General features: G+C 44.2%; 1 protein-coding gene across 8 annotated transcripts in view; it reads right to left on the bottom strand.

The window, feature by feature from the left end:
* Positions 1-17,782, bottom strand: part of luzp1 (leucine zipper protein 1) — a 39,048-nt gene that overhangs the window by 16,315 nt on the left and 4,951 nt on the right. For 3 of the 8 annotated variants that reach the window (XM_068338369.1, XM_068338373.1, XM_068338372.1), the window contains one exon: positions 9,827-9,884. The gene's annotated coding sequence lies outside the window, so the exon portion shown is untranslated. Of the gene's footprint in view, positions 1-8,166; positions 8,230-9,826; positions 9,885-12,212; positions 12,234-14,021; positions 14,043-17,782 lie in introns of those variants that run through there. The other 5 variants (XM_068338367.1, XM_068338368.1, XM_068338371.1 and 2 more) reach the window with 4 other exon arrangements.

The following is a 17,782-nucleotide window of genomic DNA, read 5'->3' as shown; positions in this document are numbered from 1 at the left end:
TAAGTTTTTTTCTTTCACTTTCAAGACAGTGGCAAGAAAAGCCGAAGGTGTTGGGCTGTTTTGGTTAAAAAAAAAAAAAAAGATTGAAAATGTGCAGAAAGGTTTTTGACATCAGTTCAAACTGAACAGAGTTTTATTCCCTTGTTCTGTGAATTGTTGGACAATTATGGAAATCCTGGAGGTGGGTAGAAGCAGACAGGGAAAGTGACCCGTTTCGTGCAGACATATTCCTAATGATCACTGCCAGCTCCTCGCTCTGCCTTTTGTCTGTTCCTAACTAGGCCACTGATTGGCTCGCCAAAGCCCATTCCTAATAACAAGGGCATTTTCTGGCTTTTATGGTCAGGTACCAGCAAGTACATGAAAATATAATTTTTTTTGTTTTACTTTAATCTACTCTGAACATTATATGGACTGTCAGCCAAACGACTTGCAGTCTTTGCGTTCTTCACAGCTTGTCGCCTTCCTCTTGAGGTACAGAGTAAGGGTTAACTGACTGAGGAGAAAGGTGAAGATTCAGAAATAATACCAACATCATGAGGAGGGATTAGGATTCCGCCAAAGCAGACAAAAGCCTCGAGGCCCCAGAACATCAAGGATCCCACAGGATCAGGAATCAGCATTGGATCATTACGTTTGTGATAATTCAGTTAAATGAAAATGTGCTCATTATTACTATATACAACATTAAAGCAAAAATAAAAACAGAAATAACAGAATCCTTCAGGCAATGTCTGCTTTAAAACAGCATTCATGAAAATCCAGTTCAGAGACCTTTATTAGTTTAGTATCTTTGTTTGATTTGCTTTTACTCTTACTTTAGTTGCAACAAATGACTAAATAATAAGTTAACACACACACTAGAACAGAAAAGGTCAGTCAGGTAAGCAGTGACTGGTGGTTGGAGCTGTTAGCATGCTGCTAGCACTACCAGTTTAATGAAATTGGATGCATAAAAGGAACATTTTAAGAAAAAAACAAAAAACAAACCTCCTCTCAGCAATTTAACAGATAAGAATTTGCAGCCTTTTCATCATTTCTTATATTTAAATATTTGCGCACTGCTGATATCACTCCTCCTCTGCCCACCGGCTAAATTACTCAGGATAATGTTTTGTTTATAATGCTATTAAGCAAAGTTGATATCGCAGAAAATATATTAATACAATATGAGCACACAAGTACACAATTGATTGTCATATTTGCATTGGTTCATCCTTTGAAATACCGTAAATTTAGGTATTACTCTTAGGGGAATGCAGACTCTCCTTCTAAGGTCACACAAGAACCCAAAGAGTCAAGATCAGCTGCAATATCTCGTCTAACCATTTGAGGAAAAAACCTCTCTGATTGGCTGAACGTGACTTTGTGAGTTTGATTTATAAAAAGAGAAAACAGGGACTGACCGAACAGAAGATAAGGAAGGTCAAAGAAGCGAAACCAAACAAACTACAAGTTTAACAAAGTTGAAGAAGTCCATCTCTTGCTTTCTGTCACACACACACACACACACACACACACACACACACACACACACACACACACACACACACACACACACACACACACACACACACACACACACACACACACACACACACACACACACACACACACACTCACACACCAAGGTTACAATCATACACCATATCATTAGGGCTTTAGCCACTCGCTTCCTGCCTGCCTATTGCCTTCAGTACATTCTGTTCCCTCCATGAAAGAGAAGGAAGGAAAGAAAAAAATCCCCTCTATTGCACTTGACATTAGGTTGGAACTTCTGGGTTTGAAGCTCTTCTGCCTCATAAACCATAGTTAATAAGGGCCCTAGGCCAATCAAAATGACTCGACCACATCTTTGGGTGGATATATTTTTGCCAGTTTGTGTATATAAATGTGTGACAAATGCTTTTTGTGTGTGTGTGTGTGTGTGTGTGTGTGTGTGTGTGTGTGTGTGTGTGTGTGTGTGTGTGTGTGTGTGTGTGTGTGTGTGTGTGTGTGTGTGTGTGTGTGTGTGTGTGTGTGTGTGTCTGTGTGACAAGGAACGATCGCAGTGGATTGATACTGGCACCGGACTGGAAGCCGCAAGAAAAAAAAAGAAAACAAAAGAAGATGGTGGAGACCTGATTCTCGGCCTGTATCTTTCTGTTTTCCTAAGAAAGAAGCAACCAGCATCCCATAATATTCAGCTTGTCGTTTCTTGTGCTGTCATGTTAATTTCTTTCACCTTTTTTTTTTGTTTCTTTACTTCTGGAAAAATGGTCAAGAAGTGAAAGAGGGTGTTGCATTACATCCGAAAAATGGAAAGGAACCGAAGATTATGTAACGGGATTATCAGAGGGAACTGAAAGGAGATGGGAATTCCTACACAGAAATGACCACCTAGGGGTTTAATATTAACATTTTGTGAAACAGCGGTTTACATCATGTTCTGTTCTGTAGACAAACAGTTTTGTTACTGAGATGGGTTGAGTGAATCAAAGAAAATGCCCTTTAGGGGCAGCGCTAGTCAATTCTAAGATATTACACAGTGACATTTTGGCTTTTCAATTTTTTTTCTTAAAGCAACTTTGTTTTCTTGAAAATGAACATATAATTGAAATTGAGTTGCTACTTGGCAGTTTTGTTCCTTGTTTCAGTTTGAATTTCCTGCAGTTTTGTTAAAAGTCTGACTGAATTTCACCACTGAAGAAAATTTTATATCAATTAATGAAGATGTGTATTGATGCAATAAAAGCAAACATAGAATATGTAGGTTATATAAAAACAAATTCTCTTCTCTCTACTTATCTCTACTTATCAGGGTCATGAGGGTCAGAGGTCAATGGTGAACCTTAGAGTCAAGGATATTCTTAAAACAAATATTGATGTGGACATCATGGTCAGATTATCTCACAGTGCTTGTCTTGTAACAGTCCTCTGTAACCCAGACTGTTTCTTGCCCCCACCCTCCCCCTGCCCTTTTGATTCTTATTGCCGGGGCGGCTTAAAGCCAATGCCCTACTTGTGTGAGAGGGCATGATAACTAGATGAGAGCGAGGGGGATAAGAAGTACCAGAGAGGTTTACAGAGAGGGTAAGTCGGGCATGACAGGGTCAAGGAAGACATGCCAGAGGACTTGTCAGCTTTCATTCCAGGACGATGGCTCTCCACATACTCAGAATTTTGGCTTGTCTGTTTACGGCCTTATTGCAGATCTAACTTTGAAGAGGTTGAATTACACTCAAAGCCCTCAGAGCTTTGTGGTTTGGTTTGGTAGCATAACAGCAAATTAGAGCAAGTTCTTGATTGAATATCGGCCTTACACTGAGGATTACGCGGAACAGTCATGACTGATGTGGCCAAAAAACAGAAGCGGAAGAAGACCGTTAGACGCTCTACTCGAAAAATAGCTCGGCAAAGTATGAGCCGGTCAGATGTTTCCCAGGTGACTGTAGAGTTAAGTACTGCATGTGATCTGTTATAGAAATGAATATTCAGTTCCTCAGATTGGAGGGCTTGACTGGCCAAGGTGTGATGCTGCCTGTATCGTATTCAACATGTTGACATGGTGGAAAGGTTCTAACACCACTGACCTCAGACCTTTGAATCGGGCTGTGGATTTGGATAATGTGAGGCCTTATCTAATATATTGTGAAGTCCAAAGGTTTTGACCCCAAAACTGATCCTTGACAGGCTGTAATTAAGATGTATTCACTACATTCTTCAAAATCAGGTTACATTTAAAGATGCAATCATGTTTTCGCTTTGAACATATTGGTCAAAACATATCCATTATCACACTGTTAATGCCCATCTAAAAACTTTATTATGATCATTACACTTTGCTCAGACAATGCACTACATGCCTGTAATGTTTTCTGAATATGTCAGCATTCCAGATAGACAAACAGGCAATGTTTGCTATCGATGTAAATGCACAGATTGATTTCCCATGTGACTTGCTGTTTCCTAACTCTCCAGCATGTCCTCAGCCTTCTGCCCCTTGTGTTTGGGATCAAAGGTCATCAACACTGTAAGCACTTCCTTCAAGATGGCAGGGCAAACAGAAACCAGCTTCTGATTAGAAGAGTCCTTGTCCTGTTTTGCACCGGCAGTCAGACACAGAGCTGAGCTGAATCAGTGGGACTCTAACAGATAACAAGAAGCACATCAGAAAATTTTACAGAAGCTGCCATTACAAAAAATAAACATCAATCATTTTTTTACATTAGCCGCTTCTGTCCTGTTTGTAAATTCAACCAATTCATCCCAATCCAATGAGAAATATTTCTGATTGATTTCTGACTGTCAACGATTCTGTTCATAACTTTTATGGACAGAATTTCTAGGCGCAGCCAAGGCGTTGAGGGTGTCCGGTTTGGTGGCCTCAGTATTGTGTCTCTGCTTTTTGCAGATGACGTGGTGCTGTTGGCTTCATCAAGCCGTGATCTCCAACTCTCACTGGAGCGGTTTGCAGAGTGTGAAATGGTTGGGATGACAATCAGCACCTCCAAATCTGAGACCATGGTCATCAGTTGGAAAAGGGTGGAGTGCCCTATCCGGGTTGGGGATGAGATCCTGCCCCAAGTGGAGGAGTTCAAGTATCTCGGGGTCTCGTTCACGAGTGAGGGTACGGTGGAGCGGGAGATCGACAGGCGGATCGGTGCAGCGTCTGCAGTGATGCGGACTCTGTATCGGTCCGTCGTGGTGAAGAAGGAGCTGAGCCGAAAGGCAAAGCTCTCGATTTACCGGTCGATCTACGTTCCTGCCCTCACCTATGGTCACGAGCTGTGGGTCGTGACCGAAAGAACGAGATCCCGGATACAAGCGGCCAAAATGAGTTTCCTCCGCAGGGTGTCCGGGCTCTCCCTTAGAGATAGGGTGAGAAGTTCGGTCATCCGGGAGGGACTCAGAGTCGAGCCGCTGCTCCTCCGTATCGAGAGGAGCCAGATGAAGTACTCGGGCATCTGGTCAGGATGCCTCCTGGACGCCTTCCTGGTGAGGCGTTCTGGGCACCTCCTACCGGGAGGAGGCCCCAGGGATGACCCAGGACACGCTGGAAAGACAATGTCTCCCGGCTGGCCTGGGAACACCTTGGGATTCTCCCGGAGGAGCTGGACGAAGTGGCTAGGGAGAGGGAAGTCTGGGCTTCCCTGCTTAAGCTGCTGCCCCCGCGACCCGACCCCGGATAAGCGGAGGGAGATGGATGGATGGATGGATTTCTGACTGATTTTCATTAATTCATTCATTCATGCATTCATTCATTCATCTTCTCATCCGCTTCCACTTTTTGCGGGTCACGGGGGTTGCTGGAGCCCATCCCAGCAGATCTACGAGGGAGAGGCAGGAAACACTCCGGGCGAGACGCAGATCTTTCCAGCTACCGCCGCTACCTATTTAAAGCCGATGTTAGCAGCTGTTCAGGAGCTCTCAGGTATCAGCAGACATCAGCAAAAAAAAAACTTTACACGACTGAATGAGTCCGTACAGATATGGCGGCTGCTTGCGAAGGAATGTGGGTGTGTGTCACTCCATAGTGATAAGAGAACATGAAAACAACATGACGACACTTGTTTGAGTCAACACCGGGTAGCTAACCGTCGGCGTGAATAAGTGTGAGTCAGGCAGAACGACGGCGAGGCAGACAGACAAAGGTGAAGAGAGAGATAAAGAGTGATTAATGTAAGACGATGGTCGACAGACGACTTAAATCTCTATGTCTCTCTATGGGAGAAAAAAAAATCTCTTAAAGGTCTGAAACATCCATCCAATGTTCTTGTAGAGGAGACGACCGCGATTGTCTCTTCTACATCTGCTTGTCACAGGTCACGGGTCTGCTGGAGGCTATCCCAGCTAGTTGCGGGTGAAAGGTGGGGTACACCCTGGATAAGATGCCAGCTCATCGCTGGGCCACACAAAAAAGACAAACAAACACGCTCACACCTACACACAATTTGGTGTGACCAATTCATGTGGGAGGAAGCCAGAGAGAACCCACACAGACACGGGGAGAACATACCACCTCTGCACAGACAGGAATCGAACCCGGAACCTTTTTGCTGTGAGGCAACAGTGCTACCCATTGTATAATCATGCTGTCCAAAACTAAAACTATATCTGGTGGATATGAAAATGTTTTTCTCTTTCATCAATATACTGAAAACAGTTTTGACAGCCTTAGCGAACACCGTGACGTTCAAGCCTCAAAATTTCTCCCTGGCTGCGACATCTAAAAAAAAGAAAAGAAAAAAAAAGGTCTCACTTCATTTGCAATGGGAAGATAACACGGCCACACACTGTGTGTGAAGCGCACCATTGACCAATGACACTAGTGCCTCTAAAGACACACTGAAACTATGAGAAATGTAACCACACACCAGGTGCCACAAAGCGCACAAATGCATTAGCGGGCATGGAGAAGCAGGGAGGTGAGATTTATGGCAGAGCCGCTACCTCACATCCGTTCCACAAATACTAATCCCAGGTGGACGGGGTGGACGAAACCACAAAAAGGTCTGTGTCTGTGTCTTTCAAGGTCTGTGAAAGACACTTCAAAGATTCAAAGATTGGTTCAGGATTTGGCGCTTCTTGATTGCAGTTGAGTTCATGTCACAAGTTCGTGATTTCTTTTAATTCATGATGAAATTCATATGCAATGAGGAACGAAAGCATCTCCTTTGCCTACTCAGTGGGACGGACACTACTGTTGCCTTCAGTTGACCTGACGAGGCTAGACAGGCTGTCTGTCTAATAAAACTCTGCTATGAAACGTTGGACTTATAAATGTCAATCTCTGAAGCAAACAAAGAAACAAAGAAACAAATAAAACTCTGAAAGGACTTTGACCAACTCAAGAAGTTGTTTTTGCGACATGTAGCCGATGAGATAATTAACCTGTAGGACGGCTCCTCGGTGACGTTAATTGCTATGTGCCACTTTTTATACCAATTCGTTTTCATGCTGTGTATTGATTTATATGTAAGGGGTTCATTCACAAGTGTAGTTCTCACAGGGTTAGCGAGGTGTGGATACACACCTGATGTGACCCTTCCAGCAGTAAACACCTATTGTCAAGGAACGAATCTTTGTTGATGTCAGCGGAGGTACAATCGCTATGACTCACTAAAATATTCGTGTCACGTCATGGGATCACTGCTATTAACTTGGCAGCAGTGAGCATAGCACTCTGTGGATGTGCCTTTGTGAAAAAAAAAAAGCAGTTTACAGTCTATATTTATCCAGTCGTGTAAAACTTGTTTGTTTTCTCGCTGTTTGGCTGTGACAAAGTGCTGCTGTCTTAGCGCAGGGTTGATGGAGGAAGAGGCACGAGACACTGGCGCAACGATCAAACCCAGTACACCGAGTACCTGACAATGTTTAGTCATGCTACCTGTGCATCCTCCTTTAGAAAAACTGGTTTGGCTCCAAACCGGGCAAAGCAAAGCCACTCTTTTGAGTGCCACTCGCTGTGGTTGATGGTGGAGCCTGGTTTGAAACTGCCCATCTAAGCTAAAAAATGATGGGAACTCTGACACCATTACAGAAACACAAAAAGACGTCATTGTTCTTTCCAATCGATACCCAACCCAAATGTAATGTCACCTCACGCTGAATGTGTGATCACCTGCATGCTCTCTAAGCTCAATCACTAGCCTGGTATCACGCCGTCATTGGTTTGTTCAACATAAACAGACAACGGTTGGCAGAGACAAGAGTCTTGCTTGCAGAGCTTTTGCACTAAACTGCCAATGTCACCTCTGTCTTTATTTATCCTCCCAACAGCCCCTCCCCTCGATTTCTGCAGCTGCATTCCACCAGTTTCCTTCCCTTGCCCTTCATCGTCATTCTCCTGCCTTCCTGTTGCATTGCTGTGTCCTTCTGACTGTACCTAAGAGAGGAAGAGGATGGGAGGTCATCCATCATTCCCTGCAATGATGGATCGTGCAGTTTTACCAGGCTGGCTCCTCCCCAAACCCAGCGCCAAGAAACGCTTTCAATTCACAGCCTCGTCAATAGCTCTCAACACGGCCCTTCAACCTTCTGCCTGGCTGCCTGACATCATTCTCACACAAACACACGCGCACACACACACACACACACACACACACACACACACACACACACACACACACACACACACACACACACACACACAAACACAGCGTCATTGGCAGTGTTTGGAAGTACCTCATCAGCTTGAGCCCTGGCATTGGATGCCTGCTGCGGCTGAATGGAGACCTCAGGGGCTCTCTGATGAGGAAGAAACAGGGCACAGATTGAGACAGAGGCGGCGGTTTAGCCAAAGTAAATGTGCTGAGAAAAATGCAAGCGATAATGTGAAGAAGCCAAAAAATACTTTTTTAAATAAGATACTAGGAGAATAAACAGACACGGAGGAGAAAAAGAAAGAAAAAGAGATGAATGGGGGGAATTCAGAGCAGGTAGCTGCCAGAGTGGATTACTGCAGCAGGAATGCAGCACTTGCTGCAGGATGGAAGGAGGCAGAGAGTAGAGAGGGAGAGAGAGAGAGACAGATGCTGAATCATACTTATTATAGAGTAATGCATGTTAAATGAGACTGTAAATATTTTTAGCAAACAAAACAAGAGCTAAGCTGAGCTCTGTGAGATCTCCAAACATAACGGAGCGCTTAAATTAAAAAGACACTGGCGTGGAGTCAGCCGGTCACAGGAGCAGAATCAGCTGAGTAGGCAAAAAGCACCATGACTCCCGGGAGGAATGGCAAAACAATGGCACCATAAACCATCATGACAGCCTCATTTTCAAAGCAAGATCCTAGGGGACTCAATCAAATCAAACTCAAGCTAAAAGAAGCTCCCAATGTCCACCTGACACCGTTAAAATGAATTCTCTTCTTCATGCATAAACAAGTCAGTAGTCTCCGCCTTCTGCAGGCCTTTCTGAGCCTAAACTAAGCCCAGCTAAGCTAAGCGTCTCCTGGCTTAAGCTTTGTATTTTCTGCACAGACATAAGCAATAACCATCTTTTAATATCCATCCAGGTATGCTTCTCAAAAAAAAAAAAAAAAGCATGACAGGACGCTGACGAGAGGAGCTCCGTTTCCTGTTTCGCTGCTGGTGGACATGGTTTCTGTTAGCTCTGGATGAGTTAGGATGAATTCAGCACAAGCAGGATGTGAACCAGCATCCGGAATAATAAACACATGCAAATGCAGCTCTGGGAAGATGCACAGAACACGCCTTGGCTACATATTGACCTTGGACTTCTGTGTGAACAAACAGTAGGGTAAATACTGGTAAGACAGCTGCACATGCTCTGTCTCTGCTGACTAACCTAAAGGACACACATGAAGGGTCATATGTGTGATAAAACATATGTAATATGTATAGAGTACAGTGTACATATATCAGTGCACCACTCCTGTAAGTCTCCGACTACAGGAAAGGAAGTGTGGCGCCGGTGTTTGTGCCCAAAAGGAAACACTCACAAAATCAGAGGCGGGGCGGAAGAGGGCCAGGAGGCGAAGGAGGAGGTGATGGAGAGGAGAAGAATAGAGGGGGAACAGAGTAAAAGGGAGAATCAATATTAGTCATGTGATTCTGTCTGACGTTCTCAAATAGCAGGAACAGGAATCTCCTGCAGGAGAAGGTACTTCCTGCCTGATCTCGGCTCCTTCTTTGTATCAGAAAGCGGTGCATGATTGAAAATGAATCACTCAATGGACTTATTTTCTTTAATAAAGGAGGCAAAGTCACCCTCTTGTCTGTCTAAGGACATCCATCATTCACACAATTTCAGACCCAGAGTTTTAAAAAAATGGCAAGAAGAAAGCAACACAGAGCAAAACACCCGAGTCAGGACTTACATTTCAGAAGCATCCTTCAGTCTGTTGCAGGTTAAGCTCCTTCTTCTAAGTGTCCATTCTGTGAAAACAAAAGGAACACCAGGATAAATAAAAGTGGACTCACATGTCATCACAACATCAGGACACACACATATTCTTTCAGCACCGTTATGCTTGGCAGTTGGCAAAGTCCCCCCCCTCCCCGGCCCGTGGTCATTCCCACAATGCCCTCACTGTAGGGGGATGTCGTTAGCAGTCAGGCTAAGAATGAGCTAACAGTTCAGATATGGAACTCAGTCAGAGGATCATGCATGAGCAGACAAGCAGAGCTTCGCCACGGCAACAGAAGGCCCTATTCACTTCTCTAGGGAGGCACAACACCAACACACACACACACGGAAAACACCAACACACACACACACACACACACACACACCATTATCATAATCATCATCATCATCTTAGGAGCTCTCATCTGTTTCAAAACATGTGCATGGTTAAACACATACAAACACACACACACACACACACACACACACACACACACACACACACACACACACACACACACACACACACACACACACACACACACACACACACACACACAGATGGAGCATTCCACTACAGTAGCATTCCATATGTTTGGTTAAGCAGAGAATCCAGATTTAAGACTGGAGTCTGGACTGAATTTAAAGATGAGCGAGGGAAGAGAAGGGATCGAGGGATGGGGGGAGATGGATCGAGGGATGGAGGGTGTTAAGGATGAATAGAACATTCCTGTGATTGAAAGCAGCAACAAGACCTGCTGGTAACCAAATCTACAACATACTGCACACTATGAATGGAGACAATTTCAACCTTTATGCCAGAGGTGCACAAAATAAAGGTCAACTGGAGGATGCTGTCTTTTTAACAACTTTTTAAACATCAACAACATCTGAAAATCATCACATTTAAGAAACTACAAGCACTAGAACCTAAAAAAAAAGATTTAGAGATTAACACATTATCATAACTGATGCCTTTTTTGTTGGCTAGCTAATCTCTATTCACTCCAGGGTTATGAAATAACGCATATGAAATACTTTTGCCGCTCTTGCTGTCTGCGCCATCCACTTCAACCCAGACATCTCATCTTCCCAGGGAGGATGAATCCCCGCTGCTCCTCCTGAACCTCCATCATGTTAAATTTATGAGTCCAACAGCATGACACACGGCACACATATTCTGCTGCATCATCTGACATCGGCATGCAACACAATGCATCTATGACTCAGTTAATCTGGCGTGTGAATTCCCCATTCAAGGCTTCCATTTTTGAGCATTGCGTGATCAATGAACATGGACTTAATGAACATATAACGTCCAACGGACGCACATTTACTCATCCAAGAGGGAATAAATCCTCAGAGACAACAAGCTTGTCGGTGTTGGTGAGGAGCGGGGAGGGAAGAGTCACAGCTATTCATTCATTCAGACAGTCAGGACATCCGTAAAGCAGGAGAAACATAGAACAGCTGTCCTCTTCTCATCCCTCCCTCCCACTCACACACACAAAGGAAGATTAATCACCACAACTCAGCAGAATAAACCGAGACAGAGTGAGGTGGCCGTTCCTCCTGGCTTGTTAACGCGAATGAACAGTTATCATCTCACAACTATTTGTCCCAAAGCGGGAGTCATTTCCGGGTCATCCGTTCAGCATCATTCCAGCGTCCTGATGGGAATTTCCGACCGGGGCTGAAATCAAGCAATGGATGATGACCATATTGAAGATCTAGCAATTAAAATTAAACTGTGTAAATACTCCAAATGTCATACAGGAGTCTTGGTGTTGTCAGCCAGACACACAAATAACAGAATACATTACTGTAAAGATGCTAAGCTAAAACCGGTCTGACAGGTAACACCATCATGGGAAAAATATGATTCCGTGTGCTCAGCGAAAGTGTGTGTGTGTGTGTGTGTGTGTGTGTGTGTGTGTGTGTGTGTGTGTGTGTGTGTGTGTGTGTGTGTGTGTGTGTGTGTGTGTGTGTGTGTGTGTGTGTGTGTGTGTGTGTGTGTGTGTGTGTGTGTGAGAGTGTGTTGAGGGTTGCAGTGAGAGGTTGTTTTGTCTGCTCCGAGAGGAAAGGAATGCCCAAATCAAACACAGTGAACAGGATGCCGGTAGAGAGGAAGAAGAGGCTGATGCCCTCTTTAGACAGACAACATCCAACAGCACCAACACGTCTGCAGCGTGTGCACTGGATAAACTGATTACGGAGTTCTTCTGAACCCAGAACTCTAACATGTTGGCGCTCCTCAAAGCAAAAGAGGCCTGACATCGACGTCACGTGTATTTTTATGTACGCATCGATTAAAGCCTGGTTAAGAATAAGATCACATGACAACAGCAGTCATTTACCTGTGGCTGATCCTTGTCCTCTGCTCAGACGATAGGGAGTGCTAAAAGTCCACACAGTCATACCAATTTAAATATACTTTCAGTTGATTTTATTTTTTTTATTTTTTGGAGTCAGCCGTTAACTTCTACCAACTGCTTTGCAAAGTTGGAGGAAAGACTGGAAACACAAGTAGGAGAAAGTTGACAGATAGAACTCACAAAAGAAAAGAGTGAATTGTGGTGGACGAACAGAGAGGTATACTCTTCATTCCCTGCCTTTGAAGACTACAAACAACATTCTTCCTGGTGCTTGTTACATTCCAGTCGAGCAGCAAAATGGAAGAAGAATTTTGTCTGCGAGCTGACAAGCTGTCAGACGGATAACAATTAACCTCCTAAACTTCACCGTGAACCTGCAGAACCTGTCCCGACTTTTTTAATGTCTGCCGGCGCTCCGGCCCTCCCCTCTTCCAGAAACGACAGCTGAGGCCTTTCACACGCAATGCTGCTGACTATGCAGATTAGGGTGGACTAGTTGCCGCTCATGCAAACACATCAGCGATATGACATCGACAAATGTTGTGGAACACGTCTGTCGGCTTACGCGCATAGAAAGTAAATGAATGTCTAGACCGGTAAAAAACCAGGGGAAATACAAGTGGGCTTTCAAATGGAGGGTTTTAATAGATCTAGACAGGTTACAATTATATGTTTGAGGCTTTGTTGGGAAACATTTACCCCAAACAGGTTTGCAAGAACCAAACTTTTGACCCTGGTGAAGCTGGATTAAAGCCCTTTATTAACTTATAACAGGACAAAAATGCTGTTTTCCAGTTTCAAAGTTCAGTTTGGTATTGTGTGAGCTGGACCCTGCCCGGGCAGCAATGGGCCCTTCCTAGAGCGGCAGGGCAGAATTGATAGGCCACTATTGTTTCCTTTTAAGGTCAATTGTGCCTCTGATGCGTGGTATAAACGGAGGAGCAGGAGCAGCTGGCTGGCAGCAGAGATAAAACACTAATTTAACTGCATTCTTCTGCGTAGTCCACACCTAGAGAGTGAAAGAGAAAAGGGAGGCAGAGGAAACAGATGGCGTGACCGAGAGGGGAACAGTACTTAAGACAAGAAGCGATGGGAGAAAAAAACTGAGGTAAAATTGGAACAGTTTTAAGAAGCTTAGATGGAGAGACAAATGAACAAAGTATGATCAGAGGGGGGAAAAACGAGGAGGTAGAAAGTAAAGCCGGCAAGTCCAAGTGGGTGGGCGAATGTCTCTCTGTTGGTCACGGGCATTGAGCTCTGGTGTGCCCTTGTTTGCCCCGGCAGTCAAACACACAACCATATGTGTCTGTCAAGGCTGCAACAGGAGGGATACACTTATATCCATGCAAACATGTCTAACCGCATAAAAAGCTCTGATACTTCTAACCAGATGATAAACTGTGTTCCAAATCCACCTGAAGAACAAACTCTGACTCGATGTATGAGCTTAACAAAGCAGCTGAAAGGGGACGTTGTCTCAGCTTCATAAAATAAACCGAGACGCTGGCAGAAAAAGAGAAGCCAGCACAAAGGTTGGATAGTAAAATATGCCTGGTATTCCCAAAATGCTCCGCAGTGCACAAATAAACCACTCAGGAAGGCTATTCGATTCCTGTGAGGCTCCTGCGCCCCAGTTTGTCCACATGGATACCCGTATCCCATAAAGACACACAACAAAACTACATATCCCTATGTTGAGAGGACCGACCAATAACATCCTCACAAAAGAAAACTGAAAACTCCAGTAGCTGTACCCAGCAACTATTATTTTTCTTCCAAAGCAACACAAACCTCAGGCACGGAAGGGTTAGTTTCTTCAATGCTGCATCTTTATAGCGTCGCCACAGCTCGCATTGCACTGCTTCATTTCCCCCTGGTTGGGAGAGTTAGCACGAGTTCCATCGTACGATGTTGGCATTTCAAGGGAAAAACCAGCCCTCAACTGCTCTCTACCAAAGCCAGTGCCAAATAAAACCAAAGCAACGATAAGGGCAGAATGGATACTGGAAGCAAGCCTGGCAGTTGGTTTTGCGCAAACTAAAGACAGACATGCTAATGCATGGACAGACGGATCAATGGAAAAAAAAATGGAGGAATATGCATAGCGAGGTGAAACAAAAAGACAAAGAACTCACATTACATTCAAAAAGTTGCAAACAAGTTGCTTAAGGAAATAAAAGGAAAACCTTTTACAAGGTAAACGAACAGAAACAGAAAGTCAAGCAGAAACAAAACAGATGACAAAACAGGCGAGAACAAGAGAAAGAGAAAGAGGTGGGAAGTGAGCGATCGCCAGGCAACCGAGGAACACTCCTCTCTCTGAGAACATGTATGTTTTCTGATCACAAGAAAAATAATCTGTGGGAGGAATTTTATTTTGAGAGTCGCCCTGTAGCTCCAAAGAGTAGAGCAGGTCAGACGGGAGTGTGGCTCCATATCCCTGTTACAGTCTTGGCAGTGGGAACACAAGGATCCAGGGCCGGAATGTTAGCAGCATGGCTGATCTGGATGCTACATTTATTTTTTTGTTCTTGTTGTGTTCCTTTGTTGAAGGGAACTCCAGCATTGAGTCAAAGCCTCCACCAGAAGCTCAAATTTAAGGGATGAGCAACATTCCCAAGATTCTTGCTCATCTGGCATTTGGAGGTTTTTCTGCCATAGGTGGTCATTTATGTCGAGATCTACTGACACATCATTTTCATGCTTGTCGAGGTCTCCGCTCTGTGAGCATCTGCTTTTGCTCTGTGCTAATTCCTTCAGTATTTCTTTTGATTTGTCTCACTTGGGGTGGTTCCTTCGTCCACAACTTCCAACCAGGATCAAAACAGGGCAGACTTGAGAACACAAAACAGACAGCAAGGTTTTTATGTTGCCCCTCAAGGACTGTTCCAGAAACAGAAGCAACGAGGACCACAACTTGTTTAGTGTCAGTTTTCATTATGAGACACAATGAAGACCATTTTCAACACATGCAAAAATGTTTCAGGGATGAAAACTGAATAGAGGAAATTTCTACTCGTTGGCCATAGTTCTGTTTGCTCAACGGACATTAGAGACCTCGCGATGAACCCGACCTCTGCTGGTATCGCCACGGCGAACTCCAAGCCAGCCGCCGTCACATCAGTCAGCAGTCGTCCCACTGCAAATAACAGACTGAAGCTTCACAAATTCTAGGGGACAGAAGCTGTAACTGTAATGCTTCAGAGGACAAGTTGAAAGAGACATGTTACTCTCTGCATATAAACACTTCCAAATTGTAGTGATGGGTACCCAAGACACACAAACCCCGCTGGCGGGTGAAGGACTTTGGCTCAAAACATTTAGCCTTTTATGGATATTACTGAGGTTGTGGACTTGATGGAGGTTTTGCACATCTGTGTGAGTCTGTAGGTGGCAGAAGGTTGGACTCTTTTTAAGCTCCAGCCGAGCGAAGCGTGTGTAGTCTATGCCGTCCTCCACCGCCAGCATCACCAGACTGATAGGACACAATGTGACCCCCCCCCCCCCGATTGTCTTCTGTCTGGCTACTCAGTGAAATTCAGGAGAAAGAATGCATTTTGAACCAGACTGGAATGGCTCCTGAAATATGCCAAATATGCCCCTGACCCCCGCCCTCCTTTCCTGAAGACGTAGGTCTGCTTCGCTAGTCCACCCTCCTTTCCCTTTGCTGCCCCCCACCCCCACCCCCCCACCACCCCACAGCATTCCTGTTTTGTACACGGGACTAAATACATACATACTTTCGATCACAGATGACCCACTCCCACAGAAAAAAAAAAGTTATGGACATTAATAAGACAAGTTTCCACCCAGCTGACCCAGACATGCCTTTTAAGGGTAAGCGGTTCAGATTTCTCTTTTCATTAACTTCCAAAAATACCCCTGGACCAGGCAGAACAAGGGGGAGTGACAGGAATAGGGGAAAGGGAAGGGGGGGGGGTCTCCTCTTTAGCCAGACGAAACAAAACGAGAGAGAGAGAGAGAGAGAGAGAGAGACACAGAGAGAGAGAGAGAGAGAGAGAGAGAGAGAGAGAGAGAGAGAGAGAGAGAGAGAGAGAGAGAGAGAGAGAGAGAGAGGAGATAACAATTGGAAGGGGAGAGGGGAAATATTGACCTGTACAGGAGAACACCTACAAAAATAAATGCAGCTGAGGAATTTACAAGAAATAGCTTTAACTTCTTACCCCCCCACCCACTGAGACCCCCATCTCCCCTCCCTCCCCCTGTCTCTGCCTCACTGTGCCTCCCACATGCTTTTGAAGTCAGTTTTCCTTTACACTTCTTTCCACTTTTCTTGCAGGATCGACAAGGTAGCTATTTTTTTTGGTAGTTATTCTGTATGGCGTAGCAAAAAAACCAAACAAACAAACAAAAACCAAGAACACAGGGTCTGTAAAACAATTTAATGGAGGCTAAAACATCCAACAGAACCTGTAATCCCACGTAGGCACAGGTCAGAAAGAAAGAAAATCCCAAACTGAAGAAGACGTAATGGTTCCAGGTCAAACACACAGCGGACTGGTACATGAGCAGTCCAAACTCCAGCCATGTGGGGCAGCCCACAGATTAAGATTAAACATTAGACACCTTATCATATCAGGGTAAACATAACTGCCACACAAATGCATTCTTGGCAGGAATCCTGAAGGAGCAAAAACCAAATTAAGTCGCATTAAGCGTGGAAGACAGTGGGTGTGAGAGAAATCCACAGCTGGAAAAGCCAGACAAGAATAATTATTTACATCCAGGAATCTAAAGATCACCTAATGACTACTTTATTAACATGTTGCAGCCTTTACTGTCTGAGACATTAAGACTTCAAAAGGTGACTCAGTCGGGAAAGCTTTGAGTCAAGTCTGAAGGTTGGAGTGACCCACAGTTTGAGGATGCAGTGGCAAAAAAACATGTAAACAATTCATTAAAAGTACCCCAAATAAAATTAATTACACTCATAGCTTCTAAAGATGAGGTGTAAACTATGTGTCTGCTCCTGTGTGAGCAACGGTGACTGGAAAGCCAGAATGAGGATAGAATGTTTTGTACGGGAAGGATCCGTGCTGATAATTCTGCTGGCCAAGTGTTTTTAACTTGTTTTAAGGTAGGTTTTAATCCTCCACTCGGAACACCATTATGAAGAAAGATCAATTGTAATGGGCGGAATAACATGAAATTTAAAAAAAATGAATAAAAGGAAAAGGAATGTGTCATACAGAGTGGGCAGAAGGGAGGATGCAGACATCTGAAATGGGATCCGATGAAAGGATCTGAAAATATTTCAAGAACGCATTTTTCTAACTTGATGATTCACTTGGAGTTTCAGGGTTTTTTTGTAGAGGAGTGGACAGGATGTAGCGCTTTTGAAAAGTATTCTGAGACTACCTGAGGTGCAAAATTATGGTGGGTTTTTTTGTATTTTTTGCTAGATCGGTCTGTCAGTGTCCCACTCATATTCATAGAAGAAAAAGTGAGGTTCTCATTTTCACCCACTCGATCCTGTGTTTAAGCAAGATGACATCCGTCAAAGTCAGTGAATATCATGGAGTCTGCTTGGT

The sequence above is a fragment of the Antennarius striatus genome, chromosome 17, assembly GCF_040054535.1.
Source record: "Antennarius striatus isolate MH-2024 chromosome 17, ASM4005453v1, whole genome shotgun sequence".
Classification (NCBI taxonomy): domain Eukaryota; kingdom Metazoa; phylum Chordata; class Actinopteri; order Lophiiformes; family Antennariidae; genus Antennarius; species Antennarius striatus.
Note: the sequence above shows the minus strand (reverse complement) of the source record. Positions and strands in the feature narration are given on the sequence as shown.